Source organism: Paramisgurnus dabryanus, chromosome 24 (assembly GCF_030506205.2).
Source record: "Paramisgurnus dabryanus chromosome 24, PD_genome_1.1, whole genome shotgun sequence".
NCBI lineage: Eukaryota > Metazoa > Chordata > Actinopteri > Cypriniformes > Cobitidae > Paramisgurnus > Paramisgurnus dabryanus.
The window spans coordinates 1,783,427-1,789,585 of NC_133360.1; the positions used below are offsets into that span (position 1 = coordinate 1,783,427).

General features: G+C 35.5%; 1 long non-coding RNA gene across 1 annotated transcript; it reads left to right on the top strand.

Annotated features, from left to right (window-relative positions):
• Positions 1 to 71: 71 nt before the first annotated feature.
• On the top strand, positions 72 to 5,810 carry LOC135721306 (uncharacterized). The gene is made up of 3 exons (XR_012335955.1): positions 72 to 193; positions 1,827 to 1,896; positions 4,657 to 5,810. It is a non-coding gene; the product is annotated as an uncharacterized lncRNA (long non-coding RNA).
• Positions 5,811 to 6,159: the final 349 nt, after the last annotated feature.

A 6,159-nucleotide genomic window follows, 5' to 3' on the forward strand; every position in this document is an offset into this window, starting at 1 on the left:
GTACAGATGCGCGTGCCTGCAGTGTGGTGATATCGCGCTGTCCGAGTATCGCGAGAAGTGAGTCTGTGAGCCCGCGAGACTTAAGAAGATGGACGGTGTCGGTAGTGCTAATAACAAGCAGCAGAAACCGAACCAAATGCTGCTAAATAAAACTAGAAGAGAATTTACTAGAAACATGAGGAAATATTCAGAGGTGAGACTCAAACCTATGTGTTTATATCAGTTAATGTCGCGTGTTTATCGTTTTAAAGCGTTTCTGCGGCTGTTAGCCATCAGCAATATAATGATCTTAGCGTTTTATAAAAACAGTAACTTAGACAACAATTTTTCATTTGAGTGATATTTACGTTATTTGCTTATTAAGCCATCAGTGTTACTGACTGAATATAAAGCTGATGTTAAACATGTACAGTGACAGATGTACAGAAAGATATATAATAATCAAAAAGATTCATATAAAATTATGAATTGCACTACCCTTACGAAAATTAACAATGTTTTTTCTACAGTAAAAAAGAACATGGTTACTGTAGTAAAACCATGGTAGGTATGTTGCTAAAATTTTCAAAATGGTTAAATGCTAAAACTAGTTGTTCAGATAGAAAGAGCTTGAAAAAAGCTTTTAAATGACACCAAGATCATGTTTATGGTTCAAGAATAACAAAATACTGGCCATTTGAAACTCGAAAATCATCACTTTATTTTGTCCCATGTTTCCCATTAAAATTCAAGAAAATGTGTGACCGAATCATGAAAATTATAAAGTTAAAGTTTGCTAAAACATTTTTAATTTTTGAGATATTGACCTGGATCTTTTAGGAGAACCTGTTTGCCATATCCTATACATATTCTACTTCTGAAAAACAAACCATTATTACACCAAATACCAATCTTTATTCAGAATATCGCTAATAACCCCAAGATTGGCTCCAAGATCTCATTTGTTTTAACCAAAGGGTTTCGTAACTCCTTTAAAAGTATTGGATTAAAAACAAAAATATTCAAATTATAACTATTTTATTGTTTTACATTACATTTTGCACACACTTTAATATATACAGACATCTACTACATGGCTATATGGCTGCTTCACATTCTTTGTCCATTCAAACAGATTTTGGGGGTGGTAAAACTCCCGTGGTCGTCGTTCAAATTTACTAAAATTTCGTTCACTTGTAGTTTAGCAATGAAACTAAATGTCTATTACATATTTCAAGAATGTCTTTACTCAACTTCAGCAAAAACAATGACGATTTTACAAACAACAGACTTTGGCGAGCTCACACGGCCAGTAGTTAAACAGGAAAGATGATGACTGAAAACGAGAAGGTACCTATGGTTCTTCCGGTGGTGTTAACAATAAAAACTCAGAAATTTCGCCATCAACAAAACAACAGATGCATTATTTTCCACAACACCACACACCACCTGAGGAAATGTTGAGTTTCGGGGAGCGGAATCAAAAGTCAGCCACGACAGCGGAGTTAGCAACATACCTAATGGTAACCACAAAATAATGACATTTTTCAAAAACCACAATTAAACCATGGTTAGTGTAGTAAAACTATAGTTCTGCTGATAGTAATCAATACCCCAAAAAACTATGGTTACTACACTTTTACTGGTTAATTTTCGTAAGGGTATATTTACTAATAACATACGCCCAAAATATGTGCTGTATGATGATACCACTAGTATTAGATTATATTACTATCAGGTATAAGTTTAAATCTTGTTTCTTAATATTTGCTGATTGTGATGATTGCCATGTTATTTACATCAGTTGTGTTTATTAACGTGATGTCATTTATTTGTGTGTTTTTTAGGGTTTATCAGAAGCTCCTGATCTGGAGTTTGAATATTCAGATGCTAATAAAAGGACCTCTGAACTCTCAGGTGAGAGAAACTCAACACCAAACTTTTAGAGCAGACTTATAAGGCGTATTAAACTCTCATGAGATCAGATATTAGATGACATGATAATAGGGCTGGACATGGGCAGTATATAGACCCTTTTACAGCCCATGTGATCAAATAGCCTGCGCTTGCATTTAGGCAACAGAAGTGGTGTTATTCCCCATCGGTTCTAACGTGGTAGCAACTCAGAAAGTTTATTAAACGGTTTCCCAGCATCAAAATGTCTGGTTGTTGAGTTTGGTTGCACTAATATGATTTACTAATATACGTATATATGTGTCTGGCAACTTTATATTTGGCCATCTGCTATCGTCTTCTATCCACTCCACTATAGTACACGGATCTAGTAGCTGTGTTGAAAAAGTTGATAAGTCAACTTTTTATAAAAAAAAAACTTTCTCTGTCTTTCTTTTTGTTGTCTAAATGCGCACGCATACGTTGGCACGTCATCATTGTGTACAAACAGTAAAAGGGTCTATAGAGCTACAGTTAAAACAAAAAACATGTTGACTGTTTCCCAGTGTGATACAGGGATGAGATAAAAAATTGTTTATATTAATGCGGTCTGATATGAGCATGCGTATGTCAGAAATGTACACTGAGGTCAGACGTAAAGCTTTCTGACCAGCTCGCATGTTGTGCAGCATGTTGTCAAACAGGGATGAAAAACATGTCTTTAAATTTTATTTTCACCATTTTCTGTTTCAATAAATGTAATTGTGATATTTCATATGAGACTTACACTTGCATAAAAACATGTATTCATCTTAAGCCGGGTACACACCAGAAGATAATCGGGTTGAATTTGAATTAGCCCTTACGACAAAGTCCCCATCGTCTTCGTGGTTGCACAGATGATCTTATCAGATTTTCCTGTGGTGCGTGGTGTGTTAAGATTGTCTGAATCTGCTAGGAAGTATGCCAGGTGCCACTCTGATCGCGAATATTTAACATGTAGAATATTTACGATCAGAAACCCAGAGGACAAACAAACACACACACTGTAGATTGTCACGTGAAACGAAACAATACCCAGATCAGAAAGCGAGCTGATGAAAGATGAAACCATAACAACTACAGTCCAAAATGAGATGGACATCAGAGATGTTAAAAAAGCAGCTCATTGTATTAACCTCCAGTGGGGTCTCATTTATAAAGCGTGCACAAGTGTGCGTACATGAATCATCCTCTGAAAGTCTATTCTCCAGTTTGTTTTTTATAGGTCACAACCTTTGCATGGGAACTGGTGTATGCACGTTTCCAGCCCTGTTTTGTGCGTACGCCAGTTCCCACGCAAAGTTGTGATCTATAAAAAGCAAACTTGATGGGAGAATGGGCTTGCAGGGTGGGATCTGAGGATGATTCATGTATGCCACTTGCAGGTGATCTGTGATTTATAAGGGAACATTGCATTGTTTTATAAGTCTTAACATTTTTTGACATACGCCATTTTTTGGTTTTGGCGCACGTAAACTTTTAGTAAGGATCCTCACAGTTTTATAAATGAGACCCAATGTGTGTCCACATACAAATTATAAATACGCATTATTTTTTGTTTGCACCTTAATACTTAATTCTGTATAACTGGAACCTGTTGTACACAAACGCGGACGCTTACACTGCTTCATATTCAAAGAAAAATATTTGGTTATTATATTTATTGGTATATTTATCTAACCCCAAATAGCTGAAAGAAATCTGAAATGCAAGCCAAACCAAAGCTCGGGTCTTAGGAGGTTAATGCCATTTCTTTACGCCCGTTGTTTGCCATCTTTGTTTAATGTGAAGTCACGTTTGGCTGCGAGTAACATTGCAAGATCTCAGACTTGCATTGTTTGTGAAGTTAATCTGATGATGCACGGTGTGACCACATAGCGGCGCCGGCACTCCATACACTATAGGAACAAACATGTTAAATTTAAAATTTTTTTCATCATGTTTGTGGTCTCTCATGTTTTGAAAATCTTATAAGATTTAAAAAAATGTTTTGGTGTGGCCCTAGCTTAGGTGGTCTCATCCACATTGACTATATGATGACTTGATTGTTCCATTTGTAAGTCGGCTAAATAATTGTCAAGAGCTGCTCTGTTTTAATAATAAATAATATAAGCATTAGGCACATGAAAGCAAAGCATATGTTTGACATGTACTTCAAATGTTTCTGATGTAAACAGACACCATACTGAAATTTTCCATCACTTATCTTTGTGTCAGAAAACAGCAGAATCATAATATATAATACAACATTATTAATGTACAGCTACACAATATTAAATTATACATCAGAATCTTACTGCAACTGTAAGCTGTCTCTAACAAAACAATAAAAATGTTTTATAAAATTAAATGTGTTTTGATGTGCTCTATACTCTTTTATACTTTTGTATGTTATGTTTACTTCAAATAATAAATTGTATAATGTATATTGTTCCTATTTTATTTAAAATATATATGTACATGCACATATACACAAGTTGGACAAAATGTTAACATATTTACAAAAGCAACTCATTTGGGGCCAAAGGTACAGCTTTAATATTTAAAATACCAAATATTAAAGTTATTTGATAAATATTAGTATTATATACCCTGACTTGGATGTTCATGTTCAGAAATTAAAGATCTCTTTGTGATGAAGGTCAGTATATACACATAATAATTATTTTCAAAAGAAGTAGTTATATATCTTCACGTGTAAGGATACCCCACCATGCACTGATCTCTCGTGCTGTTTTCCAGAGTAACTCATGTCTTTGGCATCCGTGGTCCATTTTGCGATCCTGGGTCAGTGTGGGTTACAATACTGCATTCAAGGTATATATTTCTCATTATCATGTGTGTTCCCCAGGGAGTTATACCAATGAACTTTAGACATTTCTGTAAAATGACACGCATTTACAGACGTCTTTCTTCATGTCAGCTCTAGATTCTGACATGCACATATCAAACAAAAGACATCCATGAATCCCCTCAGAACAACATGTTGTTTTTTATGGATGTCTTTTGTTTGATATGTGTTTGCTCGACAGATGTCAACAATCTTATAAACCTATCATTGTGTTGATTCATATCATGTTTCTGAATACACACTGACAAGATAATTGTCTTGCTTTTTATTAACTGGATGTGAATGTATTTTGGTCTTTATTTCCAGTAAACATGTTGAACCTCACAGTAGTAATGCATTGAAGTGGCTTTGTACATTGCTACTGTATGCCAAAGTCTTAAGCCACTGCCACTTGTGTATGTGGGCAGCAACTGGATATGATATCAAGGATTATTTTAAATTCTAATTCAATGACTTCAGTCTCCTCAAAACAGTTCAAGATGTGTTTAGTGCCAAGAGAGGACAAAACAAAATACTGACTTTTCCTAAAGACGACATTTTATTCAGAAAATTGTGGGGGTTTTTTTACATCTTGTGTACATATTTCCTCTATTTTCTTCGTATCTTGATAAAGAGATGAACATATAAACTTAGCTAAAACAACTAGGTAGTGCCCTAAGACTTTTGCACAGTAGGCTACTTTATATTTATGAAACATTGCCATAGTAACACAATTTCAAGTTTTTTTTGCAAATAACATCTTTCAAACAGATCCCCAGATTTCTCATCTATAAATAATAACTTATTTAGTTGCCCGCCCCGCATGTTACCGCAATGATGATTATAAGCACACTATTTAATGGCCCGCATATTACCGCAATGATAGTTGTGCGCACACTATTTATAGTTGCCTCTAACATGTCCAGTTAAGAACATGTGAAGTTTAATCATAACATTTTAACTCCATAAATGAGTAGATTTATGTCTGCTTTTACGCTGGCTTGCTTTTTGGCATGAGGTTTATTTGGACAGATACAGCCTAAGAGCGTTTGTCTCTCGCCAATTGTCTAGGGTTGGCAACCCTGCTAAAGTTAGATTTCAAATAACGTGTTGCTTTGAAACAACCTCAGTCGTCATCATGTAGCTTAGCTTTGCAATGACCTGATCATTACGATAATATTACTGTAACTGTATAGTCTGTATTTGGTATTATGTGTATCACATCTGTGGAATAATTTTTCTGTGGCCAATCAAGAATGAATTTTTTGGCCTTATCCCTGTACTGTCAAAAGCGCCAGTTTGCGTAGAGTCGTGGAGAGCCGCTTCACCATGGTTTCAGTGTTTTGGAGGGGGTCTGAAATAACGGGAGGGGGTGTGTCGCCCAGATTTGCTTCCCCCGGAATGCATTTCTCACA